This window comes from Pelophylax lessonae (genome assembly GCF_965119305.1).
Source record: "Pelophylax lessonae genome assembly, chromosome: 4".
NCBI lineage: Eukaryota > Metazoa > Chordata > Amphibia > Anura > Ranidae > Pelophylax > Pelophylax lessonae.
This window is the reverse complement of record NC_138771.1, coordinates 162142981-162161155: the sequence shown is the minus strand read 5'-3', so window position 1 is coordinate 162161155 and position 18175 is coordinate 162142981.

Sequence of the window (18175 nt, the reverse complement as noted above, 5' to 3'; positions counted from 1 at the left end):
AGACTGCTGTTATTTTAACATGTTAATATTGAGATGATGTTCCCCCTAAAAAGCATAAAAAGCTGTTAAATGGGACTGGGTCATTAACTATAAAAGCAAATAAAATTCAGTTTCCTCAAACAAAGGTGGTGTCAGCCATTATAAAAGTGTTCTCCTTCTACATAGAAACAAAGAAGTTCACAGCACATGGATCGCTACAAAGCTTACTCTAAATAACCTATAACCAATCTATCATATTTTATTTATTTTTATTTTTTACAGCGTGGTCCCAAAAGATATCAGAAACATAAAATGATGAGAAGATAAAATGAAATGTGAGTTGTCATTACTTTGTGTTTTAAGCATCTGCTAACTTTGTTAAAACCTTCAGATTTTTGAATTTAGCTACAGCATATTCTGTAATTGAAGGGAAATTATAAATGCTTTGCCAGAATAATCTTAACCAATATGAAGGCAGGTGCAGTCTATTTTCTCCACAGCAGGTAAAGCTCATCAGTAGTGGCAATGCAGGTGGAGAAGGAAGTCGAGAGGAGCCGTGTTCCTCAATGATCTCCTTAGTCACAGAGAGGCAGCATCCAATTGGATGATTGCATCCCATGTAACTTTGGAAGCCATCTTGGGTCAGGCAGGGTCTATTTAAGACATTGGCTCCAGGGTTTGGCGTACTTTTCGCGTGTGGATAGAGTAGGGACAGGTTACCCATCTGTCAGGGACAGTGCCTAGTGTCAGGGAGAGGTTTAAAATGAGTAAGGAAAGTGCAGGGACATGCAATACTTCCTGGAAGCCACCCCACTTACAGACCAACACAGACCAGCCAGGCCACACACCTGAGACATGCTGCTACTACTCATCACTGTACATTCTGTCAGTGTGCACTGGTCCTGTTGCCTTCCTACTGGGTTTGCTGTGCATTACTGAACTTCAGTTTCAATACAGTTCTGTTTTTCTGCAACTCAACACAGAGTGTTTCCTGCCGCAGCATCATGCTGCACCACCTGCTAAGGGAATTTGCTTAAGATGTGGCCTCCTTGAAACAAGAAATGTTCACATTCCAAAGGGATTTGGCCCACCCCTCTAAGGGTGAAAATCTGTTATGGAGGGACCCAGAGGAGGACCATAAGTGCTGGTGGTGCAGCAGCTTTGGACATTTAGCCAAGAACTGTGGTAGGCCTGAATCCAAAAGTACACCAAGGCAGCCGTTAAACTAGTGTCTCCCAGGACGGAGGGACAACCTCAGGGACAGTCAGCACAGGGACCCAGAGAACCAGAGTCCATTGTTGTGCCAAGTCACCTGGGTGACTTGGGTCGCCTGGGTGACGATTCAGATACATGACCAGGTGGTGGATCATGTAGGGGTCATGATGACCTGTGGAGAGGAGAGGAAGAGGGAACCATCAAAATCGGGGGAGAGGAGGAACTCAAGGCAACAACCAGCCCCAGAGGGAAGAGCCGTGGACCCCATGGCAACACACTCCGGGACAGAATCAAGAACCGGAAAGAAGAAATACAGAACAAGAGGATGTCGAGGAGGCCAGGGGAAGAAAAAGACAAAGAGACCAGTAGGCCAAGGCATCTTTAACCTCAGTGATGCCACATTCAATGAGGAGGAAATGAAGGTTTTGGAGCTGGGGCTAAAATTCGCTCCGAATAAGAATATCAACAAGTTTGAGGTATACATAGACCTACAAAAGTTCATAAGAAAAATCAACATTAAAAAGCATTATTTTAATAAAGAAGATTTTAAAACATGTGACACCAAATTTACATATACACAATTGAGGAACAAATCCATTTTTAACCCTAAAGTACGGAATCCCCATTTTAGTGAAGTTTTTAAAGATTTGGTAGAGCAAGAAATCGAAAAGTTTAATGGTGGAAATGGGAGAAGACAAAAAGACATAGAATCTGGGATCAAACAACTAGAAAATAGAAAAGAAGTGGTTATCAGACCAGCAGACAAAGGGGGCGGTCTGGTTATTCTCAATAAAAAGGACTACCTAGATGAACTTAATAGGCTGGTTGGAGATCGGGAAACATATGAAAAGTTAAGGAGTAACCCTACCAACAAAAACAAAGCCAAGTTGAAACGACTGATAAAGAGAGCACGGAATGATGAATTGATCAACAAACGAGAAGCAAGATATCTGATCCCAGACGCCCCCCGTCTACCTGTAATTTATCAAATCCCTAAATTACATAAGAATCAAGTTAAACCCCCGGGAAGGCCCATTGTAAGTGGGATTGACTCCCTGTTTAGTAGATTAGGGGAATACATTGATTGCTTTTTGCAACCCCTAGCAAAAAAATTCCCAGCCTACCTGCGTGATAGCAAGGAGGTAATACAGATCCTACAGGGAGTTAACACCAATCCCCAACAGATATTGGCCAGTGTGGATGTGGATTCATTGTATACGAACATTTGTCAGGAACATGCTTTACAAGCTATTAGGTGGGCCTTGGAAGGCTCAGACATGGAGCAAGAACAAGTTGAATTTTTACTACAGGCATTGGAATTGGCCATGAGTGAAAACTTTTTTTGGCATAGTGGTGATTATTTCAGGCAGATCAAAGGGGTGGCGATGGGGGCAAAATATGCCCCTTCGGTGGCTAATATCTTCCTAAGTAAATGGGAGGAAGAAGTAATTTTTAGCAAACCCAGACCGGAATTACGGTTATACAAACGCTACATTGACGATATTCTGATCATTTGGGATGGAGATATGGAGTCATTCCAAGAATTTATGTCAGAAATCAGAACAAATGCATATGATATCTCCTTCTCGGATCAGTGGAATAAGGAACATGTAAACTTCCTGGATTTGGTGATATACAAAAAGGATACAAAACTGTGCACAAAAACCTACTTCAAGGAGGTGGATCGGAACGGATATATTCCGTTACACAGTTGTCACCATCCAAGATGGCTGAACACAGTTCCAAAAAGTCAGCTAATAAGAATTAGACGTAACTGTGATAACGATGAGGATTATGAAATCCAGGCTGACACGATCCTAAAGAGATTTGAAGAGAAGGGATACAAGATGAAGGCCTTGAAGAAACTAAAAGAAGAAGTCAAGAAATCCAACAGACAACAAATGTTGGAAACCCGCCCAAAAAATTCGGACAAACAGTATGGGACAGCTTTTATGACTGGTTTCTCTAGGCAACACAAACAACTAGAACACATAATAAAAAAACATTGGCATATTTTACAGAGAGACCCCATTCTTGAAAAAGTACTACCCAAAAAGCCTGTTTTTATCTACACAAAACCCACCACTTTGAGAAACAGACTAGCCAAGAATGTAGTAAACCCACCAAAAACTATGCAAACATTTTTAGATCAGACTGGTTTCTTCACATGTGGGCGTTGTGTAATATGTAAAACATCAAAACACAGAACCCGCAAAACCACACAATTCACATCCACTAGTAGAGGTAAAACCTTTAAAATAGATAAATTCATTTCGTGCATGTCTACCCACGTAACATATTTATTGGAGTGTCCATGTAAACTCCAATATGTGGGTCGTACAACCCGTGAGCTAAGGACACGTTTAAGGGAACATGTAACAAATATTAAAACTGGTTTCAGAAAACATAGTTTGTCTAACCATTTTAGAATGGTACATAACAAAGACCCCTCAGTTTTAAAATTTTGTGGGATTGACAGAGTTAAACCCAATTGGAGGGGAGGTAACATGAAACAGGGAATTTCACAGAATGAGGGCAAATGGATTTTTTTACTAAAAACTATGCAGCCTGAAGGATTGAATGTGGAATTTGACCTAAACTGCTTTCTGTCAAACTGGTAACACAAATTTCCAAATTAGTCCCCTATGCTCCTTTACATTTTAGAATATTTTTAAATATTTTAAAATGATTTTTAATTAATTTTGGAATTACCATTTTATTCGTATACATATTTTTTATAAATTTTTAGGTGTTTTAATAGGGATTCACAATGGAATATTTAATTAGTGTAATATCAATTTTCATTTAATATTCCATTCCTCTTCAATTGTCACATATTTGTATTAAAAAAATGGAAATGTGTGTTACGAGGATTAAAAATCAACACACGTGGTGTCTTTTGGATATCGATAATGTATGGTCGATTGTTGCCCAAAAAACAAAAAAAAAAAACCATTATTATATCTTTTGTTAAGTATCCTGTTGTACTTTTAAGCTGCATATTTGTAAAGCTTTGGCCCGTATTGTGACGAGAAAATAGAAATATGGCGGCTCCAGTACTTCCTGTTGGGTGGAGATGAAGCCACATACACCCATCAGGAACAGGAAGTTCGTCACTTGCTAATTAGATGGAGCAATACTTAAACACTGCCCATCGCCGCAGACCGGAAATACGTCTGTGAAAACGCCCGGAAGAGGAGGGCGAAACGCGTCGACGCACTTCCGGTCTACGTCCTAGCGATACGTCACTTCCGGTGCGGTGGAACGCACGCCGAAACCACGGGGCGTTCTAGCGGCACCTGCTACCAGGAAGGACGAGATTTTTAACCTATATGCCTTTTTCTAAGCAACGAAATGTGAGTGTATTTTCATTATTTTGCACAATAAACAACCTTTTATCGGATTTACACTATATGAGCATCCTTTTCTCCAATACATGTATCGGGGTATTTACATCTGTGGAGATACTTTCGCCTTGGAGGAGTTAATAGCCGGTTCCTTACTAGGACATAAGCCTTGTCGATCTCTATTGCTATACAGCATAGGGGTCACCATTGTCCGGTAAGTGAACACCCAAAGGGGGAGGTCCGGCACTGGCTCACTGCACCACAAAAGATTGCATGTTTTGTGCACTTTCTTCCTGGCACTCCAGCACCTTTGTGAGACATCTTTTGGGACTGTGTACATCTTATCATCTACTGAGATCTTAAACAACTATTACATCTGGACTGGCACTTTATATTTATACATTTTAATTATATTTATATAGTATATGTCTATATGGTTTCTACACCCCAATTTTTGCACACAATTGCACGGTGCACTTTATGAGTTTTTTAAGTAGAACGTAACCACTTTATTATTGTTTGCGCTGTGATATATATTTTTCTCATATTTATGAATTTTGGATACCACTATTTATGAACAGCTGCATTCTAGATATTTTAAAATATTGTTATTAGTTATTTCACTTATCTTTGCGCTGTATTTGCACTGCACTTTAACATGATGACCTGTGACCCAGTAAGGTCAGCAATACCTATTTTTCTGGACATAAACATACTAAAGGACTAGGACTTACCCCACCTGCTGGCCAAATTTGAGCATTAAAGCAGTCTGAGAACTGTTTGGCTCGATGTGACATGGGCCTACAAGGCCTCCCAGAGGGTAGCAAGGAAATAGCCTGACCAGGTGAGGGTTGTCCTCATTCCACCCAGGCAAAAATGACTCCTAGCACCACTCCAAGACATGATCTGGTCTCTGCCCATCAAGGCTCACAAGAGGTCACTGTAATGGTGGAACTACGCAAGGATTTAGTGACGCCAGGGGAGTGGCTGTTTGCTCGCACCATATCTAAGGTCCACAAGGAGAAGGTGCTGGTGCAACTCATCCACATGGAGACAACCTCGATTTACTTCCCAAACCTTGCCACGTTTACGTGGTACCCTGTCACTGTATCTCGGAAGCAGTGTTAATTTTGGCAGCAAATTTCAATTTAGTTTTAGTCTTAGGACTAAAATGGCATTTTAGTTTTAGTCCCATTTTAGTCTTATGCAAGTTTTTTAGTTTTAGTCGTATTTAGTCGACTAAAACTCCAGTACATTTTAGTTGACTAAAACATCTTACATTTTAGTCGACTAAAACGTCCTACATTTTAGTCGACTAAAACTCATTTTAGTCATCTAAATGGTCATGGTCAGGTCAGAGAGGAGGCCTGTAATGCTGCTGCATGCAGTGAGTGCAGTGAGTGCACACAATGCTGCTCAGAGTGCTGGATGGGGGTCTCAGGTTTAAGGATGGTCTCTGGTCTGACTCTGAACTGAAGTTGTTGAACAGGATGGGCCGGGCGGGCCTCAGCGGCCTATATGCACGCACACAGTCCTGGATGGATGGCGGAATCGGATGCCAGTGGTGAGTGGTCTGGGGGGACTAAAGGAGGCAGTAATAGCTGGCCTGGCTGTTAACTCCCAGTGGGTGCTCTGCTCTGGATGTGGTGGTGGCTGGGTGCCAGTGCCGTGTGATGAGTCGGGCCTGGCGTGTCTGGCTGTAGTGCTGCAGCTGCAGTGCTCTGGTGAGGTCAGATGACTGGTCTCGAGTCGACTCTGTTGTAGTAGTCCACTCCTCACGTCGGACGTCGCGAGGGGCACGCCACGCCAGACGCCACACAGGCGGAGCTCCGTGAAAACCGGAAGTTGGGTAAATGTCCCTGCCTCACATTCTCTTTTAGTTTTTGTTCGTTAACAAAAACGGATTTGATTTTCGTCATAGTTGTTGTCATTTAATGAAAATGTACTATACTTTGCGTCTCGTTTTCGTCAGTTGAAAAATGCCGGTGACGAAAGCGGTGAGCGGTTAACACTGCTGTAAACTCCATTGGCTGTAATGTCATTGCACATATTACCTGAATATATTACCAACATTAAATACTAGGGAAAGATATAAGAAAAGCCTTTTTCTTAATTGTTTAGTTTTCAGCAGCTTAGTAGATGCTCCTTACTTATGCGTATGCGCGGGTGCAATACATGTTTAAACTTTAATGTGCTATTATTACATGCTCTGGATGGAATTGTGTTGCCGATATAGAAATGGCCAGCAGAGGAGTGTTAATTTTGATGATGTCAATTTTTTATTTAGTTTTAGTTATAGTCTGATGACTAAAATGCCATTTTAGTTTTAGTCTTATTTTAGTCTTAAGACTAAAATGCCATTTTAGTCTTAGTCGTATTTTAGTCATCTGAATTGTTTTAGTTTAAGTCGTATTTTAATCGACTAAAATTGTGTTAATTTAGTTGACGAAAACGTTTTAGTCGACGAAATTAACACTGCTCGGAAGCCCAAGCAGGGGTAAAAGCCCTTTGTTCTCCAATACAGGCAACCTCGTTAGATAAGTTGCAACAATCCCAGCAATGACTGCTTCACCAACTGCTGGAGAAACACCTATTGGTCTTTGCCATTAGCCCAGAATACTATGATTGCATAGTACAAATGTGATGTTTGTGACTTTGGCCATATTGGGTCAGGCAGAGTCTATTTGGGACCTTGGCTTGCATTTTGTGCATGGAGAGAGTAGGGACAGGTTACCCGTCGGTGGGGCACAATGCTTAGTGGCAGAGAGAGATTGCAGATGAGTAGGGAAAGTGCAGGGACACACCGTCCTTCCTGAAAGCCTCCCCATTTGGGTATCGACCAGCCAGGCTACATTCCGCCCCTCGAGATAGATGCTGTTTGCACACCGGGGCCTGCTGCTATTAATGAACGCTGTACATCCTGTGAATGTACCTGGTCGGGCTGTCCTCCCACAGGGCTTGTTGTGCTTTACTGAACTTCTATTTCTCTGAGGACTCTGAATGATTACTGCTGCCGCATCATGCTGCACCTACCCACAAATAATATATTTTAATAATAGTTTTCTCATTTTATGAAAGCAAAACAATCTAATTGCTTACAGCAGAACTGTGGCAAGTCTATCGACATTCCAATAGTTATATATTCTTAACAAGTAATAAAAATACTTTTACTATTTGCAATGCAGACACTGTGGCCCAATTAATTTAAATTCCCAAAATTCACATTACTTCACAGCAGTAAAGTTGTTCAAGTTGTTCATAAGTTCACAGCAGTAAAGTTGTTCAAGTTGGGTCTTAACACTTTTGTCTCTCTCCCATTCTTTTACACCTCTACATTCACATTAGAGATTAGGCCCCTTTCACACATATGGACCGTTCATTAGTTTTTCATCCATCCGTTGACAGATGAAAAACGGACATCAGTGCATTCCTATGGAAAAACGGATGACAACGGATGATCATTCATTTAAATCTGTTTTCATCCGCTTCCGTCAACATCCGTTTTTTGAACAGATAAAAGCCTTATTTTTCATCCATTAACCGCTTGCCGACCGCGGCATGACTATTTACTGTGGCGGTCAGCCCCTCACAGGCAAAGCGACGTAGGGCTACGTCGCTAGCCTGTGAGGGTCTAGGGAGTGAGCGCGTGCCCCCGGAGGCGCACTCCCGCTCCCGTGCGGTCACGGACCCCCCCCCCCCCCCCGCGCGTGTGCCTGGCGGACCCGATGTCCGCCGGGCACCCACGATCGTCCATTACACCGGGAGAAAGGCAGGCGGCTAATGTAAACAAAGCCGCCTGTCATTCTCCCCTGTGTAAGAATGGTGATCATACGGTTCTACTATGTAGGACCGTTGATCACTGTTCTTACACATCAAGCTACAGCCAATCACAATTAGAATCACGCCCCTAGGGACACACTTAACCCCTCCCTCTCAAAAAAAGTTAACCCCTTCACTGCCAGTGTCATTTTTACAGTAACAGTGCACATGTATAGCACTGATTACTGTAGTAACGTCACTGGTAACCCCAAAAGTGTCAAAAATGTCAGTCAAGGGTCCAATCTGTCCGCCGCAATGTCTCAGTCCCGCAAAAAAAATCGCAGATCGCCGCCATTACTCGTTAAAAAAAACCAACAAAAATGACAAAAATCTTTCCCTTAGTTAGTAAACGCAATAACTTTTGCGCAAACCAATCAAAATACGCTTTTTGCGATTTTTTTTTTACCAAACATATGTAGCATAAAACAAATTGGCCTAAAATGTTAAACAATTTTGATTTTTAAATTTTTTGGGGGGGAATTTCATATAAAAAATTTGAAAAATATTGTTATTTTTGCAAAATTGGCGCTCTTTTTTTGTTTATAGCGCATGATCAAAAAATCGCACAGGTGATCAAATACCACCAAAAGAAAGCTCTGTTTGTGGGAAAAAAAGGACGTCAAATTCGTTTAGGTACAGCGTCGCGCGACCGCGCAATTGTCCGTTAAAATAGGGCCTGGTCAGGAAGGGGGTAAACTCTTCTGGGGCTTAAGTGGTTAAAAAAATGGATCGGACGAAAAACGGATGAAAAATGGATGACAACGGATGAAAAACTGATGACAAAGGATGAAAAACGGATGTGAAACTGATGTTGACTGAAAAAAACTGATGACAAAAAAACTTAACTGAACTGATGAAATGAATGGCCTGTATGTGTGAAAGGGGCCTTAGAATGCTGACAGTCTGGCTCTTGACTGCTGTGCCCTGAGTGAGTGTTCCCTGTTACCCGAAAGGAAATTCAGAGAAACTTACACAACTTCAAGCAGGTTATGGCAATATTATTAACACAAAGCTTTTCTTTTTTTGCTTGCAGTGGTTACAGCATACAGTTGAAATTTAGACTTTAGATCTTATTGTGTTATGCATTTTTGGTTATCCTTTCATATACTGAAAAGGTCACACAAACTGATTATAGTGTAGACTAGAGATATAGGTTGTTTGCCTTGTTTTTAGTATTTTTACTGTGCATTATGCATAATCATGCATTAAGGTGCATGCTTTTTAAGGAGATTTTCTTATGGTTATGGATATTATGGATTTTTCAATTTTACACTCATAAATAAATATATTTTCATACTTTTTATTTGTATTATTTGCATTTGTTATATACAATGGTGCTGCCAGTTTTTGTGGTATTGGATTGGTGCTGTAACTGTTTAGACAGTTCCCTTTCTTTGCTGTATACTTACAGTAGTGGTGCTGGTTCTTTTTTTTTCTTCCTTTTTTTTTGCATTTTGTTAGGTGTGGAAAAATGGTATGTTTGATTGCCCATAGCCTGGCCATAATCTCTATTATAATTTCACTTTTAATTTTTTGCACATTGATGTTATAAATTCTTCAGTTAAAGATGACATCACACAAAACCCATACATTTCTGAAATAAGGGGTGAAATGCCACGAACTACACAAAAATGAAAGTAATTGTAAAGGTTTAACATTTTTTTCTTTTTAAATAACAAACATGTTATACTTAACTGCTCCGTGCAATGGTTTTGCACAGGAGAGCCCTGATCCTCCTCTTCTGGGGTCCCCTGCCTGCACTCCTGGCTCCTCCCCTCTGCCAAGTGCCCACCATGGCAAGCCGTTTGCTATAGGGACACTCGTGTGTACACGCTCCATAGCCCTGCTCTGTGAGTCCATAAGACTTGCTCCCGCTTCTGTGTCTCATCGCTGGATTAAGATCAGGCTCGGTTAAGAATAAGGGGGACTGGCGGGTGAAGCTGCATGCAGAAGGTTTTTTTTTTTATACCGTAATGCATAGAATAGATTAAGGTTAAAAAAAAACAAAAAAAACTTTCTGCCTATAGATTCACTTTATTTGTGTTATATAACATAAAATTCTCTTATCAATTTTACATAATGCAAGTAGAATAGGCTTTTTGACATATCTTTTGATACCCAGCTCATTTACATCTGACTTTTATGTTAATATACATTAAATTGACCCTATCACTTGAAATAAAAGCATATTAGTTAATACTATAGTGTTACTTGTTTCACTGTATACTAAAGTACAAGTATATACACATCTGACAATCAGTAGAGCAGAAATCATGTTGCACTAATCTGACCGTTTACTATGACTTAAAGCGGAGTTCCGGGCACAGAAACCATTTTTCAACAAACATACCCCCGGGACAGTCAGGGCTAGTACATTCCACAATGGTTAGCCTCTGATCTGTCCCGGTTCGCACTTACCTTTTAGAAGAAATGCTCACTTATAAAATTTCTTCCACAGCGTTGCCATCTCTCTTGTGGGCAGCTGAAGCCGGCGCGATCCTCTTCCGCGTCTTCTTCCGCGTTTTCTTCTCCCAGAATGCGCCTGCACCGGCCCCTCTCGTCACTTCCGGTGCGGCGCCGCATTCCTCCACGAATGTTTAGCGGGGAATTCGGCGTCGCCCCGGAAGTGACGAGGGGGGCCGGCGCCGTCGCATTGATTTCTGGGAGCGATGACGTTCAGCTCCCAGGAATCATCGCAAGACAGGAAGTGACGTCGGAGCCGCGGCACAGAGGGAGGAAGTAGAGAATAGGTGAGTATATTCAATCTCCAATTACAAGGTAAGTGAAAAAAAATGCCTAACTATCCATTTCCTTTTCAGGTGAGGGAGACCAAGCGGATGGGCACAAAAAAAAAAAGTTTGTTTTTGTGCCCGGAACTCCGCTTTAATAGTCTTGGCAATATTATCTCCATTTGTTCTTTGCTGTGTCTAGGTCACATTAAGTCTAGAACAGAGATTGTTCCAATTTCAACCTTGCAAGCTGAAAGATTAGGTATTGGATTTTGTGTTTGTATGTCCTCAATGACATCATACAACATGGAGCCATTACAAAGCCATGCTAGACGCAGCACCTGTGAAAAGGATGGCAAATAATGAAAGGTGGATTCTTATGTAAAATTTTTATAAAATGAAATAACTCTCCTTGATTATTACAAAAGTAGAACGGAATTCTCATGGAAGATATTCTTGCAGCTTGTCCTCTTTACAAGGGAAAAAAAAAAGATTTGTTTCTTACAGGAAATGCTTTAGTATCGCACAGCTAAAAATGATGATTTTTCATCCTGACACTGTATATTAAAAAGGCAAAGTTCATAACCCCACTTTATAACTTTGTGCACAACACTTCTGTGGAATTAGACAGAAAACAGCCTGTCAGCATTCACACACACTGGATGGCCATAGTCACCTTGAATATTTCTGTATTCAGCACAGAAATCAAGTTGATATGATGAGCCAGAAAATATTGCCACCTAACATTCATCAGTAAGCTCTGCTCATTCTTCTCATCCTTGTCTCGTGACATTATAGCAGCATAGGTCTTGTTGGAACAAGTTTGGAACCAGTAAAGCTGGAAAACACAGTATACATGCTTACTACCAGTAGTGACTTTCCAATTAGTTAGCACATGCAGTGGCATAGCGTGGGTTGTCAGCGCCCAGGGAAAGACAAGTAATTTGCACCCCTAACCCATGAACTATGTCATTTCCAACATAATGTATAGAGTGCAAGGGCAAGGAGTAACTAATCTACAAAACATCATATAGAGTGCAGCAGTCAGGATGAACCCTCTGTTCACATTTGAGTCCCCCCTTACATCAAAGTCCCCAGCATTTTCCTATAGGTAATGATTCCCTGAGTCCCTCCTTACATCAGAGTCCACAGTGTCCCGATCACACCAGAGTGCCCCCCTTACATAAAATTTCCCTTTTACATCAGAGTCTACAGAGTTCTCCTTTAAATCAGTTTCTCCCTAGCATCCCCTCCTTACATCCCCAGCTTTTCCCCTTACATCAGAGTCCACAGAATTCCTCTTTACATTAGAGTTCCCCTCATAAATTAAAGTTCACAGAGCTCCCTTTATATCAGAGTCTCCAGAGCTCCCCTTTACACTGTGAGAGGGAATTTTGCAGACTCTGATGTAAGAGGAGTTATGGGAACCCTGATTTAGGGGGGATGCTGGGGACTCTGAAGTAAGGGGAGTTGTGGGAACCCTGATTTAAGGGGGAATGCTGAGGACTCTGATGTAAGAGGAGTTCTTGGAACCCTGATTTAAGGGGGGAAGCTGGGGACTCTGGTGTAAAAGGGAAATGTGTGGTCACCAAAGCTCCCCCTTGCATTAGATTTTCCAGAGTCCCCCTTACACTTTCATTCCTCATTCCCCATAGTCTGGGGCACTACAAGTCCCACTACAGAAGGCTGCCATACCTAAATCCCCACAAAAGGCACTGTAAATTTCAGTATAGTGCACCGCCATTCCTCACTGAGGAATGGAAGCCTGCTATGCTGGGACTTGTGCTGCTCTATGTAGGGGACTGAGGAATGACTGAATGCTATGCTGGGACTTGTAGTATCCTCCGTGGGGACTAAGGCATGGCAGTCTGCTATGCTGGGACTTGTATTACCCTCTGTGGGGACTAAGGCATGGCAGCCTGCTATGCTGGGACTTGTAGTGCCCTCTGTGAGGGACTGAGGATTCCTCAGTCCTTCATAGTCTAGAGCACTTTAAGTCCCAGGATAGTGGGCTGTCATTCCTCAGCCCCTTACAGCTGGGGGAAAAACAACACAGAGTTAAACATCTAAAGGGCACTTCCAACCAAAACTACCAATAATGTGCAGAGTCCATATGCTATATAATGTCACAGCCCTGCACCCCCTCACCTTCCACCTCGGGTGCTGTCATTGGGTAGGGCAATAGGCTGCAGTTCCACCATGTTTGGCTTTTATGTCAGATATGCTGGACTGGCTCAGCTCCACTTCCTGGTAACTAGCTCTGGCATCACGAGGGGGGGGGGGCTTGGGGGGGGGGGGCCCGCTCCATCTCCTCCAGCCACCCAAGGGCCCTCTCCTTCTTCCCCAGCCACCCATGGGCCTTCTTCTTCTCCTCCAGCTACCCAGGTACCTTCTCCTTCTCCCCCCGCTACCCAGGGGCCTTCTCCTTCTCCTCCAGTCATCCAGGGGCCCTCTCCTTCTCCTCAAGCCACTCAGGGGCCCTATCCTTCCCCCCCCAGACACCCAGGGGGCTTATTTCTCTGTTTCAGCCACCCAGGCACCCTCTCCCTCTCCCCTAGCCACCCAGCCACCCCTTTGCCTGATCGATAGTTTTGCCTGTTTGCCTATGCCCTGGATATATGTCTGTGTGTCACTGACCTCTGTCTGACTGTTCATGCCTTGGATTATGTATGTGTTCTATTTGATCAGTTTGCCCCAGCTTTTCCGTGCCTATGCTGATCATAGGCCTTTCACCTCTATTATTGCCCAGTGCCCACCATTGCTTTGTTTACATGTCTGGAACCTGGACACTATTTGTGTGTACCTAACCCAGACATTGATTTCCTGACTGCTAATGCAAAGACAAAAGCTAAGTATACAAGGAAGGAACACTATCAGTAGAACTCAATGTCCCATACAAGCAATGTCATTGAATCTCTACTTGGAGTATATGAAAGAGAGCTTCCTGTCTTGTTGACTCTGATTGATGACTAAAGCCAGCCATACATGGTTTGAAATTTGGCTAGCTCAGCAGGAACTGGCCGAATTTGGATCCATGTTTGGGTAGGGAAGTTGTACAAAAGTTGATTGACTTCTGTACAATCATCCTGTTAGAATTTCCTCAGTCGATCAACACTGCAAGCTATAACCTGCAATGCTGATCAGTATATTCTGAGGGTGGGAAAGTCTCTTTTGTGTTTGTTCCTTTAGATAATTTAAGATGAATTGTCGTGATCGGCTTTCAAAAGCTGTGTACTAAAGATCAGATTATTGTAAAATCACTTTGAAAGCTCTATTTTTCATATGATTTTCTGATCATGGGTACTGGGCTTTACACTGGTGTTATCCCCCCTCCTCAACCTGCTGACTGCACAGGAAGAAAGCAGCTGAATGGTGTGGTCATCTATCTGCTCATTCTCATCTATTATAATATTTTTTGTCAGCACATTTGCCTACAGCTTATCTGATTGCCTACCAGTGCTGCCCCTCCCTCTCCGGTGCGGCCGTACAGAGATTTGCAAGAGGTAAACATAAACACATAGAAAATCGTTTTTTACTTTTATTGTTATCATAATTGTAGCAACAGCCTGTCAGATTATTGCCAACTCTTCTAAAATCTACAGTTTTAAAGGTTGGATGCACTGCCTAGGCCTGCCTATATTTTGCATCATGTTTTATATTGTTATATAATATACATATAGTTATATTATAAGATATAAATTTCAATATTCACAATTAATATCGTGTAACTTTGAATGAAGTCTAAACATTTGGAAGGCAAATACTTTACTGAAATGTAAAAATTAACTAAAATAACTGCTGAGCTGATTTACTACATGTACTATCATGGTAATTTTAATCATTTCAATCGAAGTATCAGGATCAAAATAGCAAGGCATAAACCTGTAAATTAACAGAACCCTTCTTAGCCTCTTTAAGCACATAATATGTAGTAAAAGCATTCATTTCGATTCAAAGATGAAAGCCATTAATGTGTTTTTACTATTATTCCCTTTCTACATGTTTTTTGCTAACAGTGGTTTGCTTTTTCTCTGTTTGGCCCTTTTTTCCTTTGAACTACTGTTCTCAGAATTCTAATCTAGATAATACAAAGCTTTTCCAAAATTATTATTTAAAAAAAAAGTACAAAAGTTAAAAGTGAACAGATATGAAAAAGGTATGGTGTACAATGACATGTAGCAAATTGAAATACACTTATGCAGGTTAGTTTAACCACTTAATACCCGGAGGATTTGGTTGTTTAAAGACCAGGGCCTATTTTGCGATTCGGCACTGCGTGACTTTAACAAACAATTGCTCGGTCATGCAACGCTGTACCCAAATTAAATTGACGTCCTTTTTGTTCCACAAACAGAGCTTTCTTTTGGTGGTATTTGATCACCTGTGCGATTTTTACTTTTTGCGCTATAAACAAAAAAAGAGCGCCAATTTTGAAAAAAATAACAATATTTTTCACATTTTTTTTATATGAAATTCCCCAAAAAAAATGTAAAAATCTAAATTTTTTAACATTTTAGGCCAATTTGTTTTCTGCTACATATTATTGGTAAAAAAAAAAATCACAATAAGCGTATTTTGATTTATCACGTTTACTAACTATGGAAAAGATTTATGTCATTTTTATTGTTTTTTTTTTTAACTAGTAATGGCAGCGATTTGCGTTTTTTTTTGCGGGACTGCGACATTGCGGCGGACAGATCGGACCCTTGACTGACATTTTTGACACTTTTGGGGGTACCAGTGACATTACTACATTAATCAGTGCTATACATATGCACTGTTACTGTAAAAATGACACTGGCAGGGAAGGGGTTAACTTTATTGGTGATCAGTGGGTTAAATGTATCCCTAGGGGCGTGATTATAACTGTGGGGGGCTAGTGATGTAACCACAGAGACATGCGATCCTACACAGCAGGATCGTATAGTCTCTGCAGTTACATCAGGGAGAATTTCTCCCTCTCTAGTGGGAGATCGCGAGTGGCCTTCGGGGATGTCAGGGAACGAGCGGGGGCGGGAGCGCGCCTCCGGCGGCATGCGCTCGCCCCCTGATATTCACCTTGCTTTATTGGCACTGATCACTTTATTGCTATTTCTGGTCATCATTTGATTCAATTAAGTTTGTGCACATTGTCACTATATTGACCATTTTCCATTTTTTTGCACTTTAGCATTTTTGGCAATTTTTTGAGTGCACTGGACCACTTTATTTACATTTTCTTGCATACGATTCTCTGTCACCTTTATTTGCTTTTTTAGCTATTTTTTGCACCCACCTTTAGCGTATATACACTATTTATTTATTATTTATTATTGTGTATTTTTTTATTGTCTACATTTATGTTTGATTGTTTTAAACACATTGGTACACATATCTTCTACATCTTTATTTATCTATTAAGCAGCCCCATCCCCTACCTCCATCTTCATTTTCAATATAGCCTTTGGCTATAGTCTAGGGAGGCTGCCGTTTACTTATATAGACACCACACATTCACCTCCTTAGTGCTGAGTTTCACATCTTCACACTACAACGAAGGATTTCTGTATGGACTTATGCATTAATATATATGGACATTAATTGACAAGTTTTATGCTTCACAAAAATTATAGCACGGTTTGCACATAGCACTTTATGTGAGCAATCACTATATATATATATATATATATATTATTTACTTGGTTGTTTTAATATTATTTATTATTTGAATATATATATATTTTTTTTTTTGCACTTTGAGCAGCTCTAACTTACACATTTACACTCTTAAAGGCACACACACCTTATTAGTCAGCAGCAGCCACCTTCATAACCATACCTATATAACCATAAGCGCTAGGACTTTTCCTAATCAAATTTATAATGTGCTATAGCTGTGATGAGGAGAGCATAACATTTTTAAATAACAAACATGGTATACTTACCTGGTTTTGCACAGAGCATCCCCGATCCTCTTCTTTTTTGGTCCCCAACTGGTGGTCCTGGCTCCTCCCCCCGCATATTGTCCCTAATAGCAAACTTTTTCATATGGTGGAACTCAAACAGGCTCACTGCCAAACTGCACTCTTGTGAATGGACCTTGTCAGCCTGCCCCCACTCTCTACTCATTGGCTCACTGGCTTTGATTGACAGCAGCAGGGGATATTACCTCCCACTGCTGTGTGAGCCAACAAGGAGAGAGAGACCCCATAGAGCTGCTGTTCTCATGCACAACGCTGGATCGAGATGGGGCTCAGGTAAGTATAAGAGAGGCAGCTGCACCCAGAAGTTTTTTTTATCTTAATGCATATAATGGATTAAGCTCAAAACAATAGAGCCTTTAACCATTTAAAGACTGCCCCACATACATATACTGCGGCAGGGAGGCCCTTAAGCGCAAAATCCCGTACATATACAGGATTTTGTTTTAGGACTCTAGGGGGTGCGCGCTGCCAGAGCCAGAGCCAGTCCGCGGGTTCAGCGGCCACGATGGCCACCGGCAACCCATGATTGTGAAGGAGAATGACAGAACAGTCGTCTCCCTATGTAAACAAGGCAGATGGCTTTTCTGTCAGACAGGAAGGGAGAGATCGTGTGTTCCTACTAATCAGGTACACAGATCTCTCTCTTTCTGCAGTCAGTCCCCCTACAGTTAGAAAGCATTCCCTAGGAGCACACTTAACCCCTCGATTACTCATGATGTTAACCCCTTCCCTGCCAGTGTCATTTATACAGTAACAGTGCATATTATTTAGCACTGATCTCTGGTCCCCAAAAAGTTTCACTTAAGGCCCGTACACACGTACCGATTGTCGGCCAAAAAGATTCGGCCGACGACCGATCGGCCGATTTTCGGCTTGTTAGTATGATGCTTCCAACAGCCGACAGCGCACTTTCGGCCGAACAGAATCTGTCGTGCAAGCATTAAAATTTTTGTATGCCGACACCAGAACGGCCGATTGTTCGCCAGTCAGTACAGAATTCGGCCGACAGACAGCAGATTTGCAAGACAGGGCATGCTCAGAAAAGAAAAAACACAGGGAAAGTTAACCATTACTTCTGCAGTCGGCGGACAAAATTCGTGTGCAGTCTTTTGCACTTTTCAGC